The sequence below is a fragment of the Silurus meridionalis genome, chromosome 5, assembly GCF_014805685.1.
Source record: "Silurus meridionalis isolate SWU-2019-XX chromosome 5, ASM1480568v1, whole genome shotgun sequence".
In the NCBI taxonomy this organism is placed as follows: domain Eukaryota; kingdom Metazoa; phylum Chordata; class Actinopteri; order Siluriformes; family Siluridae; genus Silurus; species Silurus meridionalis.
Window position 1 is genome coordinate 16,708,129 of NC_060888.1, and position 17,035 is coordinate 16,725,163.

Sequence of the window (17,035 nt, forward strand, 5' to 3'; positions counted from 1 at the left end):
CAGCAGCAGACATACATCATGATTTCTGAATAGCAAAAGTAGATAAATATAACTTAACCGTCAGTAGAGTGGTGGCACTTCTCGGCAGTGCAGAGCGGTGGGGGTGTGGTTTTCCAGACAGGAATGCTTATCTGTTAAATCACAGAGTGAAATCCCACAAAGTGGCTATTGCTATATGTTGACATGGAAAAATGGAACTCCAGTAAGTGCTTGTGGATTAAAAAAAAAACCAAAAGAATGAAGTCGCCCGCACCACCTCGGTGTGATTATTAGTTAACAGCGGGGATTTGGGTTGTGGTGCTGCCAGCTTGGCCATTGCTGTAAAATCAGTAGGGTGCTGGCAGTTATTACTTACCTGACTGGTGTATCTAATAAACTCTACACAGGACGTATTTGTGCAATACATAGACATGTTAATCTTTGTGTCATACCCAGTCTCTTCTCTTCCTGTCTTGTGGAATAGTCCAGTGTGCTGCACCCTAGGGATTTGTGGTTTTGAAGATGACAGTGTACTCTACGCCACAAATACAATGCAGCATTAAAAAAAAATAAAGATTCTCATATCTATGCCTTCCTTGTGGTATTGCCAATAAAACACTATCCGTGTCATATCCACAAATAAGTTGTAACATACAATGAGATGAGGCTGGATGCAATAGCAGCAGCTAGGCGTAATATTTATTGCAGGCAATCCAGAAATTACAGTCAGAATCCATTGCAGGTACAAAACATAAAACAGGGATGGGTTTGATCCAAAAAGATACAAATAGAAGGACTACAGAAACTAGAGAAACTCATTTAAACCAAATGAATAAGACAGAACCAATAACAGGGCAGAACAGGACATAGACAGAACCCAAAACAACAGCACATGGCGCTTGTCATCACAGGTACAAATTTGTGATGCAAACAGGAATTTGTCTCATCAACAATCCTGTGAAGATATAAAAGGTGTCTGGGAGAGTACAATGTCCACTCAATACTGTGCTATAAATACTCACTCGCCTTTAGTAACCACTTTATCTTGGTCCTGCAGTGGTCACAGTGGATCCAGAGCCCATCCTGGAAACACGGGCAGGGAGTACACCCCCAGATGCACATACACATTCACACTGTTGAGCCATTTATCTTACCCAATACACCCACTAGCATGTTTTTGTGAAGCAGAAGAAAATCCTTCTTACTAAATTGAATGCCTTAAATACCCTTTAAATATTCCTGGAACATTTTTGAATCAGTGCTATAATGTTTATCTGGTGATATCAAAGGTTAAGTCTCCATAAATCACTTACAGTATGTATGAGATGATACAGCAAAACTCATTGATTCTCAAAACTGGAATGTCTCTGTATGACAAACACACACACAAAAAAAAAATAAGCTGGTAAAAAAACAAAAAACAAAAACAATTTCAGACATTTGACCTTGCTGTGACCTCTTTGGATCAATCCCAAAATCCATAACTAGTTACAATCCAACCATCTAAATCCTGCAATCATTCAACTGCCCATACTTATAATAACAAGAACGGTGAGAAAAATGCACTTATGCAAGGATAATCTAGGACAGACACACGGGCGGACACTTGTACATACAGATGACCTGAAAACATAATCCCTCTACCACCATGAGGCAGAGTTTAATAGTCCTAATCACCTGTGGTTTCAGATCCTGCTCCAGTCTATGGTTTTGTATTCACTGTTGACAGCATGCAGAGATCTGAGAGCTGACAAATCAGGCAACACAGGATTTTGAATGTAATGCTAATGCATGGGGTGTCTGGCCTCTGTGTGCGCAGAGCCCCCTTTCCTTTGGCTAAGGTTTCTTGGCCGGCTCACCAGTGAGGCTGCAGCGGCTGAGGTCAGCCTCTTCACGTGCGCTCTAATTGGGCTGATACGGAGCGAGCGCTGCCACAGGGCCTTTCCTGTAAATAAACACCATCCAGGGACCAGAGTGCAGCATGTTAATGCAAGTCTGCTCCATATCTCTGCCTTTCACTCCGCTCTTTCTCACCCTCCGGCTCAGGCTCACCTTTCACAGCCTATACCATCCAGCATTTAATATTAGTGAGACACCGAGATTGTGCGTGTGCCACTGCAAACTTTGCAGAATAGAGAATTAAAAAGATACAAGGTAATAAACCAACACTTTCTTGTACATTGAGCAAATAGTGTGAAATGTCAAATCGGTGTGCATCCTCTGTGCCACTGAGCTGTTAACCGTTTTTTTTTTTTCCCCCCTTCAACTGTTCATTAAGCAACATGCTGGCTTATTGTTATTGTCATGCCTATTTTGACATGAACACAGCATGATACTTTCATCCCAGATTAGCACTTTCAGCAAGCAAACAGATGCACTGGCTACATTTCGCACTTTAACATAGCTGATATAACACAGTTTCTGCCATCCTAAAAATAACCTCTTATTTATATTCATATTCTAATATGCCTTGTCCCTGACATTCTATAATATTGCTGATTATCAAAATAACGATAATAAATAATTGTGATAAAAATGACATTTGCATATCCTACAAATAAAAATAAAAAAAAGTCAGCCAATTTATTCTGGGGCTCTTCTCTAAAGTTTAAAACACAAAAATTTGATAGAATTATGGTAGCAAAATTCCCGGAATTTTCTAGACTCAAAACTTTCCATAGGAACGAAAATAAACAGGGAATTTACAAAATTGCAGGTTAGCCTATAACAAAGAAATGTAGTTGGAAAAAAGGTCTTGCAGGATAATCGTGGTTAAAACCCTGCATTCATCAATCACATGCACACGGCACACTTACTGCAGGGCTGTTGAGGCCACGCCCCCTATGGGCACTGTGCATTCCTCCATAACATAGCACAACACAAATCATTTCTTGAATCCTTTACAAATTAAAGACGAAAAAAGTCAATCTTGGAGAGTATTCAAGTAAATGACAAATACATTTGTTTAAAACGTCCTTGTGCTGTGTGTAAGCGATTGCGCAACAAAATTATACTAGCAATTAGATCAAAGTCAAAAATGATTTTGTATTAATCTGTATTAGTTTGCATGGATGTCAGTTTGACCAAACAAAATGTTTATATTTATGTTTCTATATGATACAGTTGATATAAATTTCCCCAAATTTCAAATTAATTCCCACAAATTCTTGTAAATTCCCACAAATTCCTGGCAGGTTTCCCAATTGGAATATTTGCCAAATTCCCCACATGAATATCCTATATAAAGTTTCCGGAAATGTGTAGGAAATTGTCCGCCCCTTTTCAACCCTAGACAGAATGTCTTGTATTCTGTAGCATTATTTTCCTCCAAAAGAACTAAGAGGTCCGGCATGACGATGCCCCTGTGCACAAAACATGGTCCATTACATGTAAGGTTCAAGTGGAAGAACTTGAATGGCCTACATGCAGCCCTGATGCAACCTGGCCTTACTAATGCTCCAGTGGTTGAATAGGAAATCCACATAGCCATGCTCCAACATCTAGTTAAAAGCCATCAGAATTCATGTGTGCTATTACAGCAGCAAAAAGAACATCATTCTTGAATGTTATGATCAGGTGCACACAAACCTATGTACAAACCCATACGTGTAGCAGCCTTCATCTCACAACGGCTAAATTCTGAATCCTAGGCAAATAAGGAACAGATTCTTCATTTAAAACGTCAATACAATGTCCTTAAGAATCCCTTCATGCCTCCTGCCTGCAATGAACAGACTCTCACACTCCCCGTATCTGCTTACTGTACTGAGAAACAGCAGTCACAGATCAACTACACAGTAATGTGATATCACTAGCACCTGTATCACTCCTGTATGCTGCTGCTCTGTACTAGAGCACTGTTCTGACTGAATATACCACACATCGAGCCTTCAATTTCACTTTCTAAGCTACTTCAACCTCCCAGTGTTGTTATAAAATGCTTACTTTACATATCTAACGCTATTGTGTCACAATTAATAAAATGCAAGTGCTGCTAATACATTGGCTACAGTACTTCACATTGTTTACATTGCAATACAGGAATGCCCACTATTATGTTAGTATATTTATAAACCAACTGTCAGCACATGACCTTATTATACATTTAGATAAACTAATTTGAGAACACAAAGAAGAACAGTGTTAAGAGATATTGCCAACCAACCCGACTGTACTGATAGCAATTATTTTTAGCACAGAGGTGATCAGCTTCCATGCCTTGGGAAAGCCTACAGACTAAAGTATGAATGATACTGAAAATTTAACTACTTACTCATTTACTGTTGAACATAAAACACAAATGGTATATCAAATTAAATGCATTTTTGCACAATCAGTTGCACTGAATAATTGGAATCACAAGGTTCGTGTGTATTTATTTATTTATATTGACTTTAAGTTATACCGACTTTACAGTGGCATTTATCTAATTGAGCTTTGGTCCATAACTATATAGAGTAGAAATGACCATCAGGAAAGTGTTCACATGCCAAAACACATTTATTGAAATAACCTGTGGATGCTTTATATAATTTGTCGAACATAAGCATATGTTAACCAATTTGACATTCTTGAAATTTCAATCAATAGGTCGCAGTGTCCCCCTGGCATCCCCAGAGTAAAGTGATCCTTAGATTTTTATTTCATTATAAATTAATAAGAGATTTTGCTGTCATTCAGCAGTTTTTTATGGCAAAAAATTCAACCTTGAGGCAGCTGGTACAGTGTACAAGCTTCAACTTCAATCTCCATGAAGGAAAGTGTCACATCCATGAACTCCACTCGCCACTCAACTTATTTCTGTCACCTCTTCTTACTTGTGCTGTCAGCGAGGACAAGCAGAGCATGCCAATTTGGCCACTATGTATTGATTTACTTCCAAATATCAGGTTTGTCCTACTATGATTCATTGAACCTCCTGAATAAAAATTCATGGATCCATATGCAGCATGTCATTGACAAATAAAAACAGCAATTGTTATATTCGATTCTTCATTAAAAGGCAGGATATAGGTGTGTGTCTCACTCTAGGGCCATCATATCATCCGCGGTGTTGAGCTGAAGTTGCCTGTGACCTTCAAACATTAGCGAACAACCTCTAAAGTGGCGAGCAGCATGATAGCATGTGTGTGTTTGTCTCAAACATCTGTGTGAAGTGTGAAAACTCAAGGTGTGATCTCATTAATCCTGACAGCCCCACCCACACACAGAAAAAGCAGTGTCCACTATAGTGGTACCTGCTGCGGTCTGTCCGCAGGCTCCACAAATTCCATCACACCTGCTCTGCTCATAGAAGTGTGTTTGCGTTGCCAAGGCACAATCCGTTTTTTTTTTTTGTTTCTTCTTTGGGTTGCTTGCTTTATGCCATTTGTGAACCAGAACAAAGATAGAAAAGATTCTCGCCTGCCACTGCTAAGGTTTGTGGGTAGATATTCTATATCTGGTCATCTAATGCTCTTTTTCATTCTCTCTCTCTATCTCTCCCTGGCTATTTCTCTTATTCACTCTATCTATTTTCCAAAAACATGGGCATGAAGTGGAGAAGAAAACAGCCAGAGGGAAACATAAAACTCCTGCAGGGCATTTACTACCCTTAAGGCTGAAGCTAGCAAGTAAAAAAAATAAACAATAAATAAAAAAGAAAGATAGGTTTATTATTAATAATAATAATAATAATAATAATAATAATAAAAAATTAAAGAACAACAATAATAATTTACAGAGTACAGATTAGGGATATAATATGTACATACACAGCACATGTTAATGCATTCTTGCCACAGGCACATGTACACATATACACTGATCAGCCATAACATTAATACACCTGTCTAATATTGTGTAGGTCCCCCTTGTGCCATCCAAAACAGTATTGACCAGTCAAGGCATGAACTCCACAAGAGCACTCAAGGTGTGGTATCTAACAACACAGTCCTGAGAACCCTAAAAAAGTCCTGAAAAGTCCTGTAGTTTGTGAGGTTGGGCCTTCATGGATCGGACTTGTCTGTCCAGCACATGCTACAGATGCTCAACCAGACTAAGATTTATGGAATTTAGAGGTCAAGTAAATGATGTGAACTCTTTGTCATGTTCTTTAGACTAATCCTGAACCGTTTGTGCAGTGTGACAGAACATGTAAAAGAGCGCACGATTCATCAGACCAGGCAATCTTCTTCCATTTCTGCATAGCCCAGTTCTGACGTTCTTGTGCCGACTGTATGTGCTTAGATAGGTGAACAGGAGTCAAGATGGCGTATCTGGAGATGCCAGGAAATGACTTTTCACAGATACACACATCTGCAAACACAGCATTAAATGTAGCCTGCTCCCAGCTACCATAATAAATTACATTGCTCACAGTTTTGAATAAGAACGCTGATATACGCGAGTTCACAGAATGGCAATTTAAACAAAATGCTAAGCAAACATGGGAATGTCAGGATTTTCTGATTACCATAAAAACAATTAGATTTTGTAGGATTTAGATTCTGTAGGAAAAAAAAAAAAAACAAAGCGAAGTAAGCTGCACTGTTACACCTGTAATCGACAGAGCTAATGGATATTGACGGAGTAACTCAGTTAAACAGCGGAACAATTATATTTCTTTCTACTCCAGACAAAGCTGCCGAGCTTTTTGCACATTCTTCATCATCGAGTCTCTGAATCCTGCTGTAAGTGCACTTCCTCTCGCACTAGGGCTTAAAAAGGAGCACTGAAACACATTACAGGAATAGTGGGAAAAGTCAGTACCGCCTCAGGGACTTAAATGAACAGCACACCAGAAGTGTCCTCTATGCTGCAGTGCCCTGTGTTGCAGTTAGAAGCCTTACACTTCATAAAGTATGTGGCCTGCACTTCCTGCTGGATTTGAAAGGGTGTGGGGGACGAGCACTGAATGAAAGTTTGCATGAAAGACAAAAACAGACTGGACGTAGGGCAAATGAGTGGCCAGCAGGTGCGTCAATGAACAAGTGAAAGAACAAGAACGTGAAAAGTAAGAAAGAGAGAGAAAGAAAGAAAACAGGTGTTTTATAAAATGGTGCTGCAACAGTAACAGAAGGAGACAACGGCTCTGTCTTGTGTTGCGTTATGTTGCCTGGAGCTAAGGCAGGATTTTGCGTGTTTGTGTGTTAATATTTGAGCATACACACAGTCAGGGAGACCCGTGGTATGTCCTGAGGTGGCACTGCTTTCCTCTGTAGGACACCTTTCATGTCAGATGTTTACACTCGGATGCCTGAAACCCCTAAAGAAAGGTCCTCTTGTATAATCCAGATCCAGTGGGACAGAAAAGTTCCCCATGAAAATTCCCCTGTCTGCTTTCTTCCTAAGCCCACCATTTACTGAGCACACACTGCGTTCATAATTGATACCATTCTGGTGCCACAGCTTGTGCGCCTTCTCTGCAAAAAGAGATGCTGTGTAGCAAATCAGTCTCTTTCGTCCAGCTGAAGCTAAACACTAACACTGGGCATGTGATGAGTCTGCTCTTAGGACCGGAGCCAAAACCTGCCAAACACTCAGCGCGAGCTTTAGATGTCCCAATTTAGCTGTTTTCTCATCTGGTGAGAGGGAATGGGGACAGAGAGGCATTGTGAGTGGGATAGAAGAGAGCAAAAGAAATGAAAACCATAGCTAGGGCTTTGAAGGGGGTGTGGGGGGGGTAAGGGGGGGTATGATCCGGGACCCCCTGTTAGGCATTAGGGACCCCCCATTACAAGTAAAAAATAGACTTAGGGGGGCCCCTAAGATTATTTTAGTAAAAAATATATAAATTACACAACAACTGGGGACACCCCCGTAAGACTTGACTCAATTCGAGCACAGAGTAGTAAATGCATTCTCAGCTATTGAAGAACCTTCTGGGTCCTTTTATTGCATTTGATTAAGAAAATGACACATCAAACTTCACTATTAAAGATATCGATAAGTATCTCAGCCGAACCTCAAGTCTGCACCATTCATGAACTTGTTTAAATCTGTTTCATCTCTAAAATGCTACAGCTGTTTGAAGATCCCTAGTGTTTTATCGTCTTGAGAGACACATGAATGTTTTTGTGTTTCTATGGAACAAACTATGCAAATTAAACGGTATGAAGATGAACTTTTACCAAAACAAATATATAAATGTATTTGTACAAAAATGTAATAAACTGCATTTTCATTGAAAAGTCCGCCCTTAGCATGAATAACAGACTTATATGCCCTTGACATCTAGACAGTTCATGTGTCCAGCTGAAATACACTGCCATACCTCTTGTAAAACTCGCTGGAAGTGTTTTTCTAGTTGGATACTTCTTTTGTGTTTTTTTTTTTAGAAAGTTCATCCCAGAGCAGTTCAACAGAATTTAGGTGCGGTGACCGGGCAGGTCATTCCCTGACAGATAAAACTCTACACTGACTACGCTCTAAATAATGCTTACAGAGCTTGGAGGTACTGTATGCTTTTTCAGTCATTAACTTGTTTATGGTCAAGTTGGTTTCAAATGAGCTGCAATTCGAATGGAATTGCAGCACTAAAGTATAAAATGTAGCCAGTTGGTTCAGTTGGTTGAATATTCCTTTCACCAGGTCTCCAACCTTCCCTGCTTTTCAACAACCCCAAACCATTAAACCTCCATGTGGGTGTGAGTCAGTGTGATAAAATGTCTCCTGTCCTGTCTTCTTGTTCTAGTTCTTCTGGTCTATCCAAAAATTTCATTTTTCCATAAAACTTTCTTCCAATTCTAGTGTGTTTTTGTCTTTTAGCTAATTTGATGTATAAAAACAAAAGGAATATGCATTTATCTAAAAAAAAAAGATAAAACACTAGATGTTTCCTGTTGACTGGTGCTCTCTACTTTATGAGCAAATGTTTGTGGACACCACAAGATTCGTATGTGCCTTTTGAACATCCCATTCCACATTTACTCCATTCTCTCAGGACGATATTCCTAGATTTTGGCATGTGCACGTGGAGATTTGTGCTCATTCAGCCACAAGGGTGTTAAACACTGATGTAGGGTGAGGATGCCCGGGGTGCAGTCAGTAGGGCTGCAAATAACAATTATTCTGATAATTGATTAATTTAGGTTCCTGATAAATCGGATAAAAAAGTTAAAGGTTTTCCTTATTATAAGTATATTGAAACCTAATTCAGAGTATTTATGTATAAAAGTGTTCTTAAAAAATGCAAAAAATCCATTTTAACTATCTTTAATTTTTTGACATTTTACAGCTTATAGTCGCTGCTTGTTGAGAAGTGCATGGAGGATTTCTACTTTGAACAAATTTCACTCATGCTAGGTTGTTTCTTTCTGTAAAAAAAAAAAAAAAAAAAACCTTTGAGTACGCAAGGTGTAAATTGTGTAAATCAGCATTTGCATTGGTTTTAATTATAATTGCAGACATTTTGTTTAGTTGTGAAGATATAAGCATCTAGAATTCAATTAATTACATTTTGTAAATTATTAAATACATTTTAATTAGTAAAAGGCGTAGTAAATCACGTAGTGAAGTGTGTAAAGCTGTAGTAAATCACGTTTGAAAACAGATAAGTTAACTGTTGTAGTAGACAAATGCTAGAAAAAGAGAATGGAACGGAGTGTACAAATGCACAAATGTGTACAAATGCAAAATCATTCGCTGAAAACCAAAACAGTGACTTAACATTTATTGGTTTACTGCTGCTGTTATTTGCTGCTTTTAGATTTAGTGTTTGTTCGGACCGGTTTAATTGAATCCGTCACTATGTCACGAGCGAGCCGATTGTTCAACCTGTCCTAAAGTTACTAAACAAACAGTTTACACAAAAACACTTCATTAAACTACACCATTTTTACATGATGATGATTATACAGTTTCTGTTTCACCTTCATCCGTGACACTGGTGTTTTCCTTTTCCTGCTGCCGGTTGACTCTTCACTCGCCACCATTTTTAAGCGGCTGTGTTAACTTGCCCTCACACTAAGCTGTAATTTGAACAGCCCAACTAATCGATAACGGCATTCATTGACAACGAATTTCAATATTAATTATTATCGATTTTATCAATTCGCTGCAAAAGGTATTGAGTAGGATCTAAGAAACCATATGTTCATAGAGATGGATTTGTGCACAGGGGAATTGTCCTCCTGGAAACTGTTGTAAAAGGAACTACATATGGGTGGAAAAGTCAGGTGTCTTAATACTATGACCACACCCGCATTCTTCCTTACATCAGAAACCAGGTGATACTGCCGTCAGTGGTATTTATTATAGCGCGATGACATATTACCCGTAATATTACGCACATTTAATGTTTGCTGGTCCTTTCCACTGTCCACCTGCAACCCCGAAAAAAAAAGAGAAATCATGCAAATATATAAAAATAAATCTTAAAACGTCTTTTCTAAAATAAATATGGTTGCGGTCTCGTTGAGGCAGTAACCTGGGGTCAGGCTCGAACCACAGACTCTGGAGTTATGAGGCAGCAACGCCACCCACTGCATCGCCGCACACGAGAGCCTAAATCTTTGTCATTACATCGTACTCTAGAGCCTCGACTCCCAGCATTCACATGATTGTAAGCGGATAGGGCAGGTGCTCTGCGGGGAATTCAAATAACAATATTCCCAATCTGTAATGCTCAGATAAATCAAAGACTTAGTGAGACAGCTAAAATGGCATCAGGATGGATATAATTAAGCAGCCTGTGCACAGGTGGCAAAGGAAGCTGGGCCCTGCCTCGGGGAGATCGGTTTGACTGACACCTTCCTCATATTTAATGGTTCGCTATAAATTACGAGAGCTTCCCTGAAACGACTCGCGTTGGACGACTTCATTTGAGCTGCACTGAAGGAACAACTTCAGCCCATCTGCCAATAAATCATTATTTTAATCAGGAAGAGAACCTTCACAGCACATCAAATTCAGCAGAGCATGACTTTATCTAACCACGCACACGGCTACACACCTGGGCGTGCACACACATACACACTCACACACAGGATCTGCAAAATTCCACAAATTTGCCCACTTAACCTTCTGGGATTTAGAAGTGGCATATGAGGACACGGGCTGTTTAAACAAAGCAGCAGTGTGCATTCGTAATGAGATCCTGCATCCTGGACTTAGTTCAAAACGCTAACATTTTCTTGTTCAAGTGGTCGCGAGTGCATGCTTGCTGGGTGCTCATGTGCTTTGTTAAGCAAGAAATAAAAGCACTGGGCCGTGCACTCAGTTAGCTCAGTACATATTTTGAGCTTCTCAGCTTCTTCAGCGCTAATTTTTTTTTTATAACTCTAAAAAGCCACACACACACACACACACACACACACACACACACACACACACACACACACACACACACACAAAGGCTAGCTAGTCTTTCGCCTCTCCAGTGAACAGTCAGCAAAGTATATATCTTGCACTACAGAAGGCACTGCGTAATATTCCTCTTGTTCTTATCGTTCCAAATAGTTTCACTCTCACTGAATAATTCATATTTATTATTCGATTTACCAGAAATTGTGCTTTAAATGGTTTAAGATGTTGAAAATATAAATACACTATCAAGTGTGTGCTGTTAATGACCTCTGGAATTCTATTTCAGCATTTAGGAGAGATTTAGGAGTACAATTCAGGCTCAGTATTCTGATGAATCTCTCGGTGGAGTTTTACCTTGTATGCTGAGACAGCGTGATATTAAGCTCTAGTGATGTGCAGGGAAAGAAGAAGCATTGCACCAGCACACATAATGATATGATTGGAAACGGGGTAATATAATGTAACAGCTCTTACTCTGCCCAAATCAAATAGTCTCCACTGAAGGGAGTCAATTGGTGCTGTATGATGCTTCCGTTTTTAAATGAAACATAACCATTGAAATTTAATTACATGAAGGGCAGGCCAGTTCAGCAGAGGATGTGGATGTAGTAAAGGATTTACATTATGAGGTTTAAGGTACATAAGTTTGTTTTGTCTCCGCCTCGCACTTTGTGTGCATTTTTTTATTATTATTATCAAACTTCAAAACATACACAACAATGCCAGGGGTATAAAAAGGAACTACAGTTAGCACAGTATCACTGTGGCTGCTCACTTCGTACCAGAAATAAGATTAGTTTTGCTCATTGGTAAAAACTTTGCCTTCTGGATAGCCTTATATAGATATATAAATATATTCATACTGTGCACATTATAAATAAGAGTGTCTTGACTGGTCAAAACGGTTGTCACAAGTGATTATTTGAATTACTATGGCTATCTGATCAGGTCGAACGAGTCCAGCTATCATCTCATCAATTTCACCAACAGAATGTCTGGATGTTTTTCTCTGTATTCTGCATGAATTCTGGAACAGCAGAACCAAATCAGCCTGTGTGGGGCCAACAGTCGTGCCACAGTAAGTTACTAGAGATCCAGTCTTATGTATGATGTAAGCCGGTGTATAGTTGGTCCTAATAAAGTGTCCAGTAAGTAAATGTATCCAGTTTTTTCAGAATATGCATGTAGAAACATGCCTGAGGAAAAATGTATCTGTCTGTATGTGTTCAGAGCAGTGTACAAATCCTTGCTTTACTTTAAACATGGACCACTGGCTACTCCTTCAGTACCTCTCTCTCTCTCTCTCTCTCTCTCTCTAACAAAGTTGATTCACAAAATATCACGCCATGGATAACCCTGGTTCCCTGTCAATTCCTTAATGAAAGCTTAACTACAGACCTCTGTTCTGCTAATCCACTGTTAATTTGAGATCAATGTGACTAATGTGTATAAAAGGATGCGGCTAAATGGAGCCTGGGAAGCTCATTTTGTATTTGGTGAGAATGTGAACATTACCAGAGCTTTAATTACTATGGAGTTATTAGGTTAATTTGTATCTTGAAAGACAGAGAATTCTTTAATATGATTTGATCCATGTGCATTCATTAATAACAGACTTTTGTGATTACTTTAGACAGATCAATAAAAAGGAAAAAAATAAATAAAAGATTCTGCAGCTGTATAAATCATTCAATTCTTTAGTTAAACCCGTGTTGCAGTGTAGCGGGTTATGTTGCGGAGAGTGCTGAGTGAATATTCAGTGACTTTACTGAAGTCGACAATCTTGTTGACCTCTCCAGCTCTTACCCTGGAGGCACCATTAGTCATAGGTCAAAGATTACAATTCAACTTTGGTTTAAAAGCTGTCCCTCTCACCTCTGATGACTAGCCTGATGTAGAATAGAGGTTTTTTGCTAACCCTGAGACAGCTTCTAATGTGGCAGCCCCTTTGGCGCTTCTCAGAATACCGTGTTTAAGAAAACTGCCATGAGCATGTTCGCACATTGTCAGACAATTCTGCAAAGCCCTGGCCAAATCATTATGCAAAGTATTTTAATGCAATTGCAAAGCAGCTATGTGAAGCCTGCGTCTTCTTCGATCTAATGAAAACTGTCATGCTTAATCTATTGTAGCTGTAAATGCTAGTGCTATTAAAGTGTGCTGTGGAAAGAACAAAAGCCAGCAGCGAATGTCTTTATGGAGGAATCGCAAGAGAAAGGGGAATAACCCAGCACAACCCACCTGTAGCCAGGCTTTGAAGCTGATGCACACAGTGAAACCTATTGCAATGCACCTTCTTGGTCCTGTAGACGCACCTGCACCTTTACCTCTTGATGTCCTCACTGCTCTTTTCTACTTTCTGGCAGTAGAGTTTTTGAAAGTGCCCTCCCACTTGAGCACAACCTACGACCCTGCGTATATACTTTTAAAAGCAACATGGATATTTTTAGTGTGTTTATCCATTTGCTGGGTAAACAGCATACAAACCAAAGAAATTAAATGAACCACATCAGCATAGAAGACACAGGGACAGCACTTTATAAATGATTTGAGAATGATATAAATACATTGTATGGACAAAAGTTTGTCAACACTAGATCATAAGATTCCTGTTTGTTTTTTTGAATATCCCATTCTATATTTAGTCCCATTTGCTTTTATAATAATCATCACTCTGGAGTGTGTTTGTGGAGATTTGTGCTCATTAATCCACAAGGTGGTAAGTAAAGACAGGTACTGATGTAGGGTGAGGAGGCCTGGGGTGCAGTCAGCGTTCCAATTCATCCCAGAGGTGTTCAGAAGGGTTAAGGTCAGAGCTTTACACCAGACCGCTCCAAACCATGTAAACCATATCTACATTGAGTTGGCTATGGGTACAGGGTCATTGTCATCCTGGAACAAATTTGGCTCTTCTGGTTCAAGTGAAGGGAAAACGTAATGCATCCAAAGACATCCTATACAACTGTGTGTTTCCAGCTGTTTGTGGAAAAAAAACACATATGACTAGAAAAGTCAGGTAAAATGCTTTTGTTCTTATGATCCACATCTATTGAAAAAGTCCTCTGCAACTCAGCTATCCAATCTTGCACCAGCACCAGAGTTACTCTTAAGTGGAAAATCATACAGAAGAGCCAAGGCCAATTCACGCAATTCAGTTGAAAGAAATTGCATTAAAACCACAAAAGTACACTTCTGATGTGCTGTGAACCTTATTTAAAGTCATAATTTACAAAGATGTTATGACTGTGCACTTCCTTTGTGCAGTTGTGCAGTTCTTGCATATTGAGCTGTGTTGTAATTACTGCCGCCCAGCTTTCACTGCCCCCAATGTATCATTTACACAGCTGGCAATTAGTATTCTTGATTGTGGTTTTCCTCTTATCTTTACAAGGGTTCATCTTCACCTAGACGTCTCTCATAATGAAAATCCAGTGTTGGAACAAGGCCATGTTTACCACTGTGTGGCATCCCCTCTTCTTTTTATAACAGTCTGCAAATGTCTGGGGACTGAGGAGACAAGTTGCTCAAGTTTAGGAATAGGAATGTTGTCCCATTCTTGTCTAATACAGGCTTCTAGTTGCTCAACTGTCTTAGGTCTTCTTTGTCGCATCTTCCTCTTTATGATGCGCCAAATGTTTTCTATGGGTGAAAGATCTGGACTGCAGGCTGGCCATTTCAGTACCCAGATCCTTCTTCTATGCAGCCATGATGTTGTAATTGATGCAGTATGTGGTCTGGCATTGTCATGTTGGAAAATGCAAGGTCTTCCCTGAAAAAGACGATGTCTGGATAGGAGCATATGTTGTTCTGTAGAACTTGGATATACCTTTCAGCATTGATGGTGCCTTTCCGGTCCCCTGGTGGTCTAGTGGTCTAAGATGCAGCGCTCTTACCGCTGCGACCCGGGTTCGATTCCCGGTCAGGGAACCATCCCCAGCCACTTTCAGTGCCGGTCCCAAGCCCAGATAAATTGGGGAGGGTTGCGTTAGGAAGGGCATCCAGCGTAAAACATGTGCCGGAGGATCCGCTGTGGCGACCCCTAATGGGAGGAGCCGAAAGAAATACATACATTGATGGTGCCTTTCCAGATGTGTAAGCTGCCTATGCTACACGCATACCCGTATCATCAGAGATGCAGGTTTCTGGACTGAGTACTGATGATAACCTTATCCTCTTTAGTCCGGATGACATGGCGTCCCAGTTTTCCTAAAAGAACTTCAAATTTTGATTCGTCTGACCACAGAACAGTTTTCCACTTTTTCACAGTCCATTTTAAATGAGCCTTGGCCCAGAGAAAACGCCTGTGCTTCTGGATCATGTTTAGATATGGCTTTTTTTTTTGACCTACAGAGTTTTGGTCGGCGAAAGGCACGGTGGATTGTGTTCACCGACAATGTTTTCTGGAAGTATTCCTGAGCCCATGTTGTGATTTCCATTACAGTAGTAGCATTCCTGTATGTGATGCAGTGCCGCCTAAGGGCCCGAAGATCCTGTATGGTTTTCCGGCCTCGACCCTTACGCACAGAGATTGTTCCAGTTTCTCTGAATCTTTGGATGATATTATGCACTGTAGATGATGATACTTCAAACTCTTTGCAATTTTTCTCTGAGAAACTCCTTTCTGATATTGCTCCACTATTTTTTACCACAGCATTGGGGGAATTGGTGATCCTCTGTCCATCTTGACTTCTAAGAGACACTGCCACACTGAGAGGCTCTTTTTATACCCAATCATGTTGCCAATTGACCAAATAAGTTGCAAATCGGCCCTCCAGCTGTTCCTTATATGTACATTTAACTTTTCCGGCCTCTTATTGCTACCTGTCCCAATTCTTTTGGAATGTGTAGTTTCCATGAAATCCAAAATGAGCCGATATTTGGCATGACATTTTAAAATGTCTCATATCAACATAGTTATCTATATTCTATTGTGAATAAAATATAAGTTTATGAGATTTGTAAATTATTGCATTCCTTTTTTATTCACAATCTGTACAATGTCCCAACTTTTTTGGAATCGGGTTTGTACTTAATGTTTCAACACTTCTTGTCATTAATGTATTTATCTCACAGTCAATATGTGTCCGAATGTTGAATATATTGAAATTAATACAATGAAATTTAACCATGTTTGTTTATATATATATATATATATATATATATATATATATATATATATATATATATATATATATATATATATATATAGCTATAAATACTTTCTATATACTTTTAGCTACTGTGGTGTGTGTGTGTGTGTGTGTGTGTGTGTGTGTATATATTTTTTTTTAACTATTTAACTATTTATAACTATTTTTTTATCTTTCTGTCATGCACAGATTTTGACTCTTTAAGCCAGAGTAATGCATTGTGAGGAAGCACAGTGTTTTTATAAACCATCGGTGTGAGCCTAACACAATCGGACCGCCATCACATATATGACATGCTTTGCATCAGTGTCACTGCTGTTCTGAGAATAATCCTTCAGCAAAATGATATCTGATCAGTGGTGACTGCACGTTAGATGGGACTGGACAGCAACAGATTGCTACAGTAACAACAGCTACTGTACATACAACAACTATTGCTATGCATTAAAGAAGAAATATAGCATCATATATTCAATCAATGTAGCACTACTTACACTATTCTTATGCACTGGTTTTAAAATCATAAAAGTGTTGAAATTGTGACTGCACTTCCTTTTTTGCAATCTATATAACCTGAGTGGTATAGTAAACTCTTATACAGATGCTGTAAAAGCCCACTT

General features: G+C 39.3%; 1 protein-coding gene and 1 non-coding gene across 6 annotated transcripts in view; one reads left to right on the forward strand and one right to left on the reverse strand.

Moving 5' to 3' along the window:
* Window positions 1-17,035, reverse strand: part of tenm2a (teneurin transmembrane protein 2a) — a 290,186-nt gene that overhangs the window by 252,820 nt on the left and 20,331 nt on the right. The gene's annotated exons all lie outside the window — the stretch shown is intronic.
* Window positions 15,119-15,192, forward strand: trnak-cuu. The gene has a single exon. It is a non-coding gene; the product is annotated as a tRNA-Lys (tRNA).